Raw genomic sequence first — 13,642 nt, 5'->3', positions numbered from 1 at the left:
GTCTCAGGGACCCGCGGGCATTGAGCACAGAACTGACAGCCTCCGTTTCCATTTATAAGCACAATCCCAAGGCAGGAGAAGCTGCCTAGGGTCCCGAAAAGCAGAGAATAGAGAACTCAAAGGTCCGGGGTGAGACGGCAGCCTCGACGGATACTGAAGGCAGCCGTGACCTGAGAGGCTCTGCAAACTGTCTCGCCAGCCCAGAGGTCGAAGGCGTTTGGGCCACGGCGTTTTACGTGGTACTTATGATGACAGCCCAGGAAGCCCAGTGACTGACAGCTCCTGATGTAACCCCAACATTTCTGGGGTGAAGTCAACTGTGGGCAATGGCACTTTCCTGTGGGATCCCGCCTCCCTGGAGACTTTCTGGGTGAGTACAAGGCAGGATGCTGGCTTTGAAATTTCTCAGCAGCAACTAATCCCCCAAGAAAACCATATTGCCCCAGATTCTTTCCAAATGAAATTCAAGTCTGCCTGAACGCCTGTTCCAAAGCATGTTATTTAGACGCCGGTGGCATTAAGCGAACTGGCAGCTCTCGAAATACGTTGGTAGCTGGCTGGAGCTGCGTGTTTTATGGCCACCATCACACTAATCCACAGCATTTGCATAGGGCCTAAACCAGTTCCTAGAGGCTTCCCCCGGAGGCAGGTCCATGGACCACCGAGGGGACCCCATCTCCCACAGTCAGTGAGGTCTTGTCAATATTCTAAATAAGTCGGGGGGGGGTTAAATTTATTTTTATTGAAGTATAGTTGATTTGCAATGCTGTGTTAATTTCTGCTGTACAGCAAAGTGATTCACCTATGCATATACATACACTCTTTTTCATATTCTTTTCCATTATGGTTTATCGCAAGATATTGAATACAGTTCCCTGTGCTCTACAGTAGGACCTTGTTGTTTATCCATAAAATATATAATAGTTTGCATCTGCAAATCCCAAACTCCATGTTGGGTTTTTTTTAATATGTTTGAGTAACATCTTTTTCTAAAACCAAACAGATCACTACATAAACTGCAAAATCTTCATTACATTGTTCCAGCCACAACGAGGCGTTCTTGGTGACGGTTAAAATCAAATACTAGCAGTGTTATTCTGTCCTGAGGAATGGGTCCAAGAGAGGGGTCAGGTCCAAGCTGAGGTTTGCTCCTGCTGTGATGTGAGAACTTTTTCCATCATCTTTGACCTTCCCCCGCTCACCCTCCTTTCCTAGGTCTCCATCAACATGCACGCAGAGAATGCAGGTTGGAGTTTGGCTGAAATCACAGCCCCTGAGACCTGAGGGCCTGGTGGGTATTTGTCTGCTGAGTACAGCTGGAGTGAGCTTTTTCAGGAGGAGCAGGAAGAGAGTTTGCAAGCCAAAGAAAATTTAACTTGGGTGTGTGATTGACAGTGGCTAGTCTAACACCTGCTACTGCTTCCAAGGTTATATTCTGTTCGTCCAGAGAAAAAGTCACAACAAATCAAGCAGCCGCGTCACTGGTGCTTCTCTGACTGTGTCTCTGGTTGGGGAGCCTGCAGTGGACCTCAGTGCCCCCGACCCCCTTCCGCACCCTCACCCCCGACCCCCTACCGCACCCTCACCCCCGACCCCCTTGCCGAATTCTTCTCATCGGCCAACGTAACTCGTGCTTGTAAGAGACATGTGGGCCCCTGAAATATCCCTTAGATTCATTTTGGTATTTCTTGGTGGGATTTAGTTATATGGTCTTTCTTCTCTCCACCTTGATTAGTTTCCTAATGCGGCTGTAACGAACGACTACAAATGTAGTGGTTTAAAACAAGCCAAATTTATTAACTTATAGTTATGGAGGTCAGAAGCTCAAAAATTCATTTCACTGGGCTAAAACCGAGGTGCTGGCGAGAGCTGGTTTCTTCTTGAGGCTTTAGGGGTGAGTCGTCTTTGCCTTCTTCAGCTTCTAAAGGCCACTGCATTTCTAGCCCCTTCCTCCAACTTCAAAGTCAGCAGCAAGACCAGAGGTTCCTCCAAGCTCTGTCTCTTTGCTTCCATTGCCCCATCACCTTTTGCTTATTCTTACCTGGCTGCCTCACTGTTATAAGGACCCTTGTGATCACATCGGGCCCAGACAAATAATCCAGAATCATCTCCCCGTCTCAACATCTTTAACTTATTCACGTCTGCAAAGTCTCTTTTGCCATGAAAGGTGACACATTCACAGTCCTTGGGGATTGTGAATCCACGTCCCCCAAACAACCCAGGGTCCCAGCCATAGCACACGGGGCCTCGCATGTCAGGGGGGCACTAGGAGGGAGGGAGCAGCTGTGGTCTCCTGGTCTGGCATCCCGGGATGACAGCACTTATGGTCCAGCTCTCCAGAAAATCCACACACTGCCACCACCCTATAAGTGTCCTTTCTCCTGCCCAGCTCAGTGTACTGATCTGGTGTTAAGAAAATGTGGTCACTAGAAACCCTGCACTGTGGATATCATCCCAGGAAACAAATGCCCACTAGAAAGCTCTATGCCACCTGCAGATGCCACCCGCCACATCCGCATTCTCTAACCCACATCCTTGTGGGCTGTAAGCTAATGCTCTGCATATCTGGGCAGCTGTCAACAAAACTTATTCTAAATCCACCCCCTCTCTCTGGCCACCGCTCCCCCTGGTCCAAGCTGCCATAGTCTCTCACCAGGACAATGGCAGCAGCCCCTCAAACCATCCTTCCACTCCCCCACATGGCCCCGTATGCCACTGCCCCACGCAGCAGCCAGAGTGTGTCCCCAAAATGCACATCCGTCGTGTCATTTGTTGCTTAGAAACTCCCAGTAGCTTCTCACCACACATAGTGTGAAAGTCAGCAGCTTCAAGCGGCCTCAAAGCCCCATGACCTGGCCAACCCTATCCCACGCCGCTCCCTAACTCAACCCCTGCAGCCCCAAGGTTTCCTTTCTGTTCCTCAAATAACACTCACTCCTGCATTAGATCTTTGGCCCCAGTGGTTCCCTCTGAGCTGAATCTGCCCCCCAAAGCTGCCCCTTGGCCTGTGGTAGAGTGTAGACCTTCCCCATCTCCAGTCCGTTGGACTTTGAGGTCTTCTTCCTACAGAAGCTGAGTGCTGTGGGCACAACCGTGTCCCCCAAAGTCATATGTGGAAGTCCTGACCCCGAGAACCTCAGAATGTGACTTTGTTGGGGAATAATATCCTTACAGATGTAGTCAGTTAAGATGAAGTCATTAAGGTGGGTCTTAATCCAATATGACAAGCGTCCTTATAAAGAGGGAAATTTGGACACAGAGACAGGAACACAAGGGACAACATGATGTGACGATGAAGGCAGAGAAGGTGTGATGCCAGCAAATCCCTGGAAGCTGGGGGTGGGGCGGGGGGTGGTGAGCCAGGAACACGTCCTCCCTCACAGCCCTCAGGAAGACCCAACCCCGCTGACACCTTGGTCTCAGACGTACAGCCCCTGGTGTTGTGAGACAACACCTATCTATTGTTCAAGCCACACAGTGTGTGGTGCTTCCTCACAACAGCCCTAGGAGTGCTGCAGTGGGAAGCCAACCACCACCTTTCCCAACCCCCAGGGCTGGGATTCCGTGCACTTGCAGGAGAGGGGGAGGGGAAGGGGGGAGGGGGAGGGGGAGGGGGGGCACTGGAGCTATCCTGCAGCACAGTGATGGCAGCACGGGGACCGGAGCGGGAGTCCTGCCCAGCCTCCAAGGCTTCTCTGTGGGAGCAGTGGCCAGACCCAGCTTTGGGGGCCTCCAGGGGCATTTCCAGGAGCTTCCAGATCCCTGGACGCAGCCTCCGACGACTTCCTGAGCCAGGCTCCCCTCACCGGCTGCTGGGTCCCCACTTTCCTGATAGCGGCAGTAGGTACAGCTCCTGGCAGGCCATCTGGGTGGCCCAGGGCCTTCAAAGGGTTCTGAAAGCACCTAATTCCCCGCATGAAATCCCGTTCTGCTTAACATGACCAGAATGGCTGCCTTTCTGAAACTGAACCAACCCATAGCCTCCACTTAGACTCAAATGCCACTCTCCTTAAAGACTCAACTCCACTCTCGCTTAGTCTGCTTTTTGGTTGCCCTCAGTGACGTCTAACAGGTCGTGCTTCCGTGTCTATTGCCTGAATGGTGCAAACACGGACCTTGCCTGTCTCACTGTCCATGTCCCCTCGTCTAGCACAGGGCTCGGCTCACTGGGGCGCTCCCTGGGTATTTAGGGAAGCAGCGGGTGAGGGTAGCAGAAGATGCCACCCCTGAAGGCATCTCTTTGGCAGAGGATTATTTTGAGCTGGTTATTTTTGAGAAACTACAGATAGAGGAAAAGCTTTGAAAACAGAGTAGAGGTTATCCTTGTGCAAGGAAAATTTACATGTATAAAGGAAATCTCCATTTACAAGGGTGCCTCTCTCTTTACCTGGAAGAGAAGGCTGATTCACTTTGCTGTGCTCCTGAAACTAACACAATATTGTAAATCAACTATACCGCAATAGACATTTAAATAAATAAATGAAAATTCATTCATGAAATATTGGGAGAAGCTATGTATAGTATTGATAATAATAAAAGTTATCAACTTAAATAAATAATAAATAAATTACAAGAAGCTCTTGTAAATGGAGAAGGCCCGACTTAAACCTGCAGAACAATCTGCCCTTGTAGGACACTTTTCCCATCACCTCCTGTAACCGGCCTCCCCTCTCCCCAACCGCATCTTTCTTTGTCTGTAGCTGAAGATGGTTTAGAAGGTGGTGGGTTGGGCCATCCCGGGGGGGTTTACTCATTTTCCTTGGTATCTCCCGTGTACACAGGCGGTATACATCTTAATACACTTCTCTTCCTATCCTCTTGTAAATCTCTTCTATTACTCTGGTTTCAGGCAGAACTCAGAAGGGCAGAGGGAACATTACAGGAGGGGAAGAAGCAATTTCTAAGTTCAGCTTCTCCTTTAAGAAACTTCCAAAGGCATTTTTAGAACACTTGAAATATTTGAAAATACATAGGTCATAGGTGAAATAAATTCTGCTTGAGAAGGCACTGCGGAAAAGCGCCAAGTGCCCGTGGGCGGTGGAGTGAAGAAGGGCCCCGCGGTCCGGGCGCCGGCGGCGAGCGGGGCTCCTTGGCGTCCCGGTCGGCGCCGCTTCGGGAAGGTAGTCGGGGCCGGCGTCAGGCAGGATCCAGCGGCGGCCGGGTTCCCGCTCCTGAGAGCGGACGGTCACTCCCCGGCGGGGAGGGCGATGGGCCCGCTCTTCCGTGGGTCGCGGGCCCCCGCAGGCTCGGGGCAGGGGCTCCGCTGTCGCCCCCGCTCTCGCCGCGGACCTCGCTCTGGGCCATGACCAGATATGACGGGTGATTACCAGGTCCCTGCATAAATTAATTCTTGTCAACTACATGGGATTTGAAGAGAAAATGCCTGCTGTCATACCTAGTGAAAGTAACGGGCTTTCAAGAGGTAGTCCATCAAAAACAAAAAACAAAAAAACACAGACTTTCCTTGAAGCTTTTTCAGAAAAAGGAAAACCAAGAGAGCCTTGGATTTCACAGATTCTCAAGAAGAGGAAGAAAAACCTTCTGAATGTAGAGGATCTGAAATCGATCGAGTTGTTCCTGCAGCAGTCCTCACCTATCAACTGTGAGAAGAGAGAAAACTTGTTATCCTTTGTGGGACTGAATAACCTCGGCAATACTTGTTATCTTAGTAGTACACTTCAGGTATTATATTTTTGTCCTGGTTTTAAATCTGGAGTGAAGCACGTATTTAATATTATTTCAAGGAAGAAAGAAGCCCTAAAAGATGAAGCCAGTCCAAAAGATAAGGGAAATTGCAAAGAAGATTCTTCGGCAAGTTATGAACTAATATGTAGCTTACAGTCCTTGATCATTTCAGTCGAACAGCTTCAGGCTAGTTTTCTCTTAAATCCAGAGAAATATACTGATGAACTTGCTACTCAGCCAAGGTCACTACTTAACACACTCAGGGAACTCAGAGCCCTATGTGTGAAGGATATCTACAGCATGATGCACAGGGAGTATTACAGTGCATGTTGGGAAACATTCAAGAAACATGCCAACCCCTAAAAAAAGAAGTAAAAAATGTGGAAGAGTTATCTACTAAGGTAGAAGAAAAACATCAGAAAGAGGAAATGAGTGGTAATAACAGCATGGAGATGGACAATATGAGGCATTCTGAAGACCATAAAGAAAAATTGCCAAAAGTAAATGGGAAAAGGAAAAGTGACACTGAATTTGGTAACATGAAGAAAAAAGTTAAAGTCTTTAAAGAACACCAATCTTTGGAAGAAAACCAGAGGCAAGCCAGATCAAAAAGAAAAGCTACAGTTGATTCATTAGATGTTCCTCCTAAAATAATCCCCAAGTACATTTCTGAAAATGAGAGTGCAAGACCCTCACAAAAGAAATCAAGAGTTAAAATAAACTGGTTAAAGTCTGCAGCTAAGTAACCCAGCATTATTTCTAAATTCTGTAGTTTGGGTAAAATAACAACAAACCAAGAATCCAAAAGACAAACTAAAGAAAATGAATATGATCTTGAAGAGGACTTGGGGACGTGTGAAAATGATAATACAACTAATTGTTGTAGACTTGAATCTCCAGGGAATAATGTTATGCCTTAAATGAAGTTAAGACCATAAACAAAGGTGCAGAGCAAATTGGTTTTGAGCTAGTGGAGAAATTATTTCAAGGTCAGCTGATATTAAGGACTCATTGCTTAGAATGTGAAAGTTTAACAGAAAGAAGAGAAGATTTTCAAGACATCGGTGTACCAGTGCAAGAAGATGAACTTTCCAAAGTAGAGGAGAGTTCTGAAATTTCTCCAGAGCCAAAAACAGAAATGAAGACCCTGAGATGGGCAATTTCACAGTTTGCTTCAGTGGAGAGGATTGTTGGAGAAGATAAATATTTCTGTGAAAATTGCCATCATTATACTGAAGCTGAATGAAGTCTTTTGTTTGACAAAATGCCTGAAGTTATAACTATTCATTTGAAGTGCTTTGCTGCTAGTGGCTTGGAGTTTGACTGTTATGGTGGTGGACTTTCCAAGATCAACACTCCTTTACTGGCACCTCTTAAACTGTCACTAGAAGAATGGAGCACAGAGTCAACCGATGACAGCTATGGATTATTTGTAGTTGTGATGCATAGTGGCATTACAGTTAGTAGCGGGCATTATACTGCTTCTGTTAAAGTCACTGACCTTAACGGTTTAGAACTAGATAAGGAAAATTTTGTGTTCGACCAAACGTGTGTAATAGGTGAGCCAGAACCATTGAATGAGGAGGAAGCAAGGGGTGTGGTCGAAAATTATGACGATGAAGAAGTGTCGATTAGAGTCAGTGGAAATACCCAGCCAAGTAAAGTTTTGAACAAAAAAAATGTAGACGCTGTTGGACTTCTTGGAGGACAAAAGAGCAAAGCAGATTATGAGTTATACAGCAAAGCATCTAATCCTGATAAAATTGCCAGTACAGCATTTGCTGAAAATAGAAACTCTGAGACTAACAATACTAATGGGACCCATGAATCTGATAGAAACAAGGAATCCAGTGACCAAACAGGCATTAACATGAGTGGCACTGAAAACAAAATTTCATATGTAGTGCAAAGCTTAAACGAGTATGAGGGGAACTGGTTGCTTTTTGATGATTCTGAAGTGAAAGTTACTGAAGAGAAGGACTTTCTGAATTCTCTTTCCCCTTCTACATCTCCTACATCTACTCCTTACTTGCTGTTTTATAAGAAATTATAGAGTGAGTGTATTTTCCTTGTGTATATATTAAACAGACCTGGACAAACATCGGTAAATTGATTACATCAAAAAAGTCTTTAGCTTATCTTTTGAAGCTATTGGATATTATTGGTCTCTCTACGTTTTTATATAAATAGTGAAATTTGAATTATTGAAAACCATGTTAATTTTTAGAATTCATTTTCCTTAGTGGAGACTAGTGATTGATGCATTAGCTTCTGGGAACAAACTTGTATAGGTTCTTAATTGAATTATTCAAAATGGAAGCATTTAAACACTTTGAATTTACACCTACCTTTCATGTTTGCTTTTTCAAATAAAGTGCTTGTATTTGTATCTCCATATTTTGGAATAATTATCTACATGATGTTTATAGGTCCTGTGGTTTTTCAGCTAAGAAGCAGAATCTCATTTCAGTACATTTAGTTTTGTAAGTCATGAAGCCAAATCTTTGATGGGCTGTATTAGAGGCACATGATGGGCTGTATTAGAGGCACTTGTATGTATTCACAATAGTGCACATTTTGTGCCTTGAATCACTTTGAAAAGTGTCTCAGAAAACCTGAAGAGTCAGTCCTCTTCTATCTTCACAAGAATTTTATATGTATTTATGAAAATGATTCTGTACTCTAGTAAATCTTTTCCAGCCTGGACTAATTTGTATCTCTTTGTAGTCATGCTCTGCACAATCTGTATATAGTGCATCAAACTTAGAGATGTGACCTCAAACTTAGAGATGTCACCTTAAATTTAACTTTTTTAAAAAAACCAGGAGGTCAATAAAATTTAAACTGCTTAACAACTAAAAAAAAAAAAAAAAAAGAAGGCACTGCAAGAAACTAAAAATAGAATTGCCATATGATCCAGCAATCCCACTCCTGGGTGTATATCTGGACAAAACTAGAATTCAAAAACATGCATGCACCCCTATGTTCATAGCAGCACGATTTACAATAGCCAAGACACCCTAAATGGAAACAACTTAAATGTCCATCAACAGATGAATGGATAAAGAAGGTATGGTGTATATACAAAATGGAATACTACTCAGCCATAAAAAAGAACAAAATAATGCCATTTGCAGCAACATGGATGGACCTAGAGATGAACATACTAAGTGAAGTAAGTCAGAAAGAGAAAGACAAATACCGTATGATATCACTTATATGTGGAATCTAAAATATGGCACAAATGAACCTATCTATAAAACAAAAAAAGACTCACAGACATAGAGAACAGACCTGTGGTTGCCAAGCGGGAGGGGATGGGTGAGGGAAGGGCTGGGAGTGTGGGATTAGCAGACGCAAACTATTATGTAGAGGATGGATAAACAACAAGGTCCTACTGTGTATCACAGGGAACTATATTCAATATCCTATGATAAATCATAATGGAAAAGAATATGAAAAAGAATGTGTATATATGTTTAACTGAATCACTTCATTGTACAGCAGAAATTAACACATTGTAAATCAACTATACTTCATAAAATAAATTTTAAAAAAAAGAAGACACTGCAGCTGCTATCTTTTCTCCTCTGCTTTAAAATGTCATGTTTTGCCACTTCAAATAAGAAACTAACAGTTCCAGAACATTGAGGGAGTTTCCTTCTCTTGAAAATGTCGTAGGAATAACTGAGGTCCTTTAAGAATCTGTGGGTCAAGGGTAGAAACTTGACATCTCGACATCCAGGTTATTGAAATCCTGACTGTGGTCATTTCTGACACATTCACACACCTCTCACTTTGTCTAACTCCTCGTAGGAGCCCTACCCCTCTGACAAATGAGAAGCTTCACTTGGAATGTTATGTTTTTATTAAAAACTCAGCTGGGGCTTTCTAAGGGATGATCTTACCCTAAACCAGGCTGAGCAAACTATGGCCCGCCTGTTTTTGTAAAGAAGGTTTTATTGGAACACAGCCACGTCCATTTGTTGACACATTGTCTATGGCTGTTTTCCAAAGATGAGCAGTTGGGACAAAGACTCGATGGCCACAAAGCTTAAAATATTTACTCTCTGGCCCTTTAGAAAATGTTTGTGGACTCCTGCTCTCAACACACCTCACTGGCCAAAGGGCCCCTGGCCCTGCCTGTGGTTTCTGGGAGCGGTGGAGGCCAGCTGTGCTCGCTCGCATCCCATCCCCCCACCTTGCTGGGGAGATGGGAGCCCGCCCTTCCCAGCCTGTGCGACCCGCTCTGGCCCATGAAATGCAAATAGAAGTGATATGTGTCACTTCCAGGCTGGGGCAATGACAAGCCCTGTGCAATTCTCCACTCTCTTCCTTCCCCTGTCATGGCAATCAGCAAACTTCCAGCGAGTGAGGCCAGGGACCCTGAGTGATAATGTAGAGCAGAGTTCCCACCGCTGCTGACCTAAGATGGGCTTGCAATGAGCAAGAAATAAACTTTTACATATTATGCCACTGAAATTTTGGGGCTGTTTGTTGCAGCAGCGTAAGCCTAGGTTGTCCTGACTATTACAGTGGTCTTTGGGGGAAATAATTTATTTGCATTTTTCAATGATTAAAAGAGTGTGTTTGCCCCAAATCTCAAATGGGCATTTATTTATGAACTTGCCCAGAGAACAACTAAGCTCAACAGTCTTTTTTTCCAGCAAAGATGGCAATTCGTTAGTGCCTCTAGGCAAATTAAAGACTCCCCAAGACTCTGGCCTCTCCTGCAGGCCACTGGGCTGATAAGAGCACATAAATGGACACCTATTAGTATGACTACAACTTCTACTCCTAATAATAACTGTGCAATGAGAACATTTGAAATATGCCAGGCACTGTGGCAACTGCTTTCCCAGCATTACCTTATTTAATCTGCACAGTACCCTACGAGGTAGGGATTATCCTGGTCCCCATTTTATGGATGAAGAATCTGAGACGTAGAGAGGGAAAGTGACTTGTTGAAGGTCACCCATGGCTATCAAATGATAGGACTTGGATATAAACCCAGGCTACTTTCGCAGAGTCAGAGAAAAAGCGGAAAATACAGGAAGTAAGGGACACTACTTCACATCGTGTCCTTGCAAAGGGGGGCAGGCAGAGAGACACAAAGATGGCCATCTGGGGGAAGCCTTTCCCCGACTGCAGGAGGGAACCTGCAGTTGTCCAGCCAAGAAGGCCTTGGGGACATGCACATCAGGCTCTGCTTTTCTTTCCATCGGCAACCTCAGTGCCACCCCCTTGAAAAAAATGAGAATATGAAAATAACACTATTTGATTTAGAGTTGATTTTCTTAATCTTTTAAAAATGTGGCCAAAACCCTCTTGCTCCTTTTATTGATCTGAAACATGATGTCTAAGTAGGAGTTTGTCAACTTGATGTGCAAACTTAACCTTTTCCTTCAACCAGATTATATCCCCAAGCCTCTCCTTGGGAGAAATTCTGGAACCTACACTGCTGCCCAGCCCATCTGTGACCACACCTGAATCACGGCACAGGTATGGGGAGCAGGGCAAGCCTGAAGGGTACATCCTCCCAGTAACGAGCAATCCCTGGCTCCTCCTAATTTCTGGGATAGAAATCTCCTCGCTGGCCTTTGACATCACGACCACCACCTTTCCTATTGTAGACACTTGTTTTTCATGTTTCAGTGATTTTGTTCTGGTTTTGAGATTTTGGGGGGAAGTTTCATGACATTATTAAATAACCAAGAGGTCCTGTTACCTGACAGGTCCTCTATAGAAAATCATCACCCTGGGGAGAAGGAATAAAGGCAGCTAAGGCGTCTTTCCTCGTGAACTGGAATCGCAGTACCTCCCCTACCCCAAAGTGACCAGACCAAGAATCAAAGGGTGGTTCTTATTATACCTTAAGGCATTGTAATCCAGACTCGGTCATTTTGGGGATCATAGTTCTTAGCATCCTGGCTTGTGTTTTGTGATTATGAAAACATCCACTTGAGTCCTGGATGGGTCACGATGCCCTTAAGCCTCTAGGTCCCATGTCTTGAAGCCACATGAAAGTTCGAATGTTCTGGTCCAGAGCAGAGAACATCGAGAGGCCAGACACATTGCACAATATCTTACAATGCACAGGACAGCCCCCATGACAAAGAACAACCGGGCCCAGAATGTCAGCAGCACCGAGGCTGAGAACCCCTGGGCTAGTTTAGTGTGTTCAATAAAGAAATGAGAGCCACGATTGATTCTGGAATTCTACACCCTTAGGAGAGCCAAACGCCAGTTTCCACCCTGCTGGGCAATTATGCCTGGGCAAAGAGAGCTAGCAATCTCATAAAACTAGCCCTCAAATTGTTGTGGTTAACAGGCTCAGACCTCAGGCTGAGCAGGAGAAAAGGAGAGCAGCGCCCACAGAGGCCAGACAGGGCACCTCTGCAAGGAGCAAGGAGAGAGGGCAGGGAAAGTGCAGCTGGGCTCAGCCCCACGGTTCCCGTTGGGTTTGCGGAGAATACAATCTCCTGGGCCATCCATAAGCATGACATCACGTTCAGGAGAAAATAAGTGAAGCTGAGCTGGCAATTTAAATAGGCTCAGTCATCCACCAAAATCGGAAGACGAGTGTTATTTTATTCCAGTAAAAACCCAGTGACGTATGGCTATGTTACTCTCCATGGTGACTACCTCTTTTGGCCGATGAGGTTTGGGGAGGTCCAATGACACGTGAGAGGTTGCCCAACCCCCAGAAACAGCCCCAGGCAGCCCCAAGTCTGCCTTCTGGAACATTGGCCCGTCCACACACCTACTTCAAAGCCAAGGGGGAGGAAGGATAGCACAGACTCAGCTGTTTCAAACCCTTTCTGTCCCGGAAGGCAAGGTGAAGCTCTCATCTGACCTCATACTGGGCATCTTCACAGAGTGGGCTTCGTATGGAGTCAGCCTTGACCTTGACTCACATAGAGGACAGAGCCTTGGAACAGCCTTTAACAAACAGGCCATGTGTCTAAACCTGGAAGTTCCTGGTTAGGGCCAGTGATGGATTTGGGTACAAAGGGGTCCATTTCATTTGAACCAAAGAGGTCGTGTCAATTTCAGAGCCGTTCGCTCTTAAATCGCGCATGCTAATGTCCTTCTATGTCTCTCTGGGAGGATCATCTGAATGGGAAATGGGATCAGAGCTTTGATCCTGGATTTTTTTGTCATTTATTCTCTCAGTTCCTATCAATGTTTTTGCCATAGTCTCTTCTCGGGTCCTATGAAACAGGAGCTGGATTGACCCAAGCCTGTTTTCAAACAGAAATGAAGAAACAACATTAAATGTTAAAGATTCTGTCTTACCCAAGGGCGTCCTTGCTTACCATGGAAATGGCACTAACAGCTCCTATACCTGTTTTGTGGACACAGAAACGGAAAGCTGCTCTCTAGATAGGATCCTGCACTCTCTTTACCTATAAACCCCATGGCAGCCCCACTCTTGAGACTCACACCTCACAGGGCTGACCTTAACCACCCTTTGGAGACCATCCTTTGTGTCAGGGCCTGGGCTACAGAGAGTCTCCATAGACGCTGAGAAAATGACATGAACGATGTTCGCTCCATACCTGGTACTGCTTACCTGGTGGGCACTCACCTTACAAAAGGGGGCGTGGCAAAGAGGTGAGGGTATCCATTAGAGCTGGATTGCTGGGATTAAACCACAGCTCCACCCCTTAGAACCACGTGACCTTGTGCCTCAGCCTCTACTTTTGTTGAAAAGGGATAATAACCAAGCCTGCTCCTGGGGTCAGTGTGGGGATTTGCTGGGTCAGCAGGTGTGAAAGGCTCAGCCTGAGGCTGGCCCGGGGGAGCCTCAGAAACAGCAGCTGTTACCGTTCATCTTCATAATGGCCCTGCAAGCGGATATTCGGGGGCCTCATTACAGAATAAGAACCAGAGGCTCAGAAAATGTATGTGACTCGCTCAAGGTCACACAGCTAGTAAGTGGCAAATGGGTACA

General features: G+C 45.5%; 1 pseudogene across 1 annotated transcript; it reads left to right on the top strand.

Annotated features, from left to right (window-relative positions):
• The first annotated feature begins 3,679 nt into the window (after positions 1–3,679).
• LOC309629471 (ubiquitin carboxyl-terminal hydrolase 1 pseudogene) lies at positions 3,680–8,563 on the top strand (annotated as a pseudogene). Its single transcript has one exon. The product of its transcript is annotated as a ubiquitin carboxyl-terminal hydrolase 1 pseudogene (transcript).
• Positions 8,564–13,642: the final 5,079 nt, after the last annotated feature.

The sequence above is a fragment of the Balaenoptera borealis genome (assembly GCF_965194805.1).
Source record: "Balaenoptera borealis genome assembly, chromosome: 5".
NCBI classification, from domain to species: Eukaryota; Metazoa; Chordata; class Mammalia; order Artiodactyla; family Balaenopteridae; genus Balaenoptera; species Balaenoptera borealis.
Note: the sequence above shows the minus strand (reverse complement) of the source record. Positions and strands in the feature narration are given on the sequence as shown.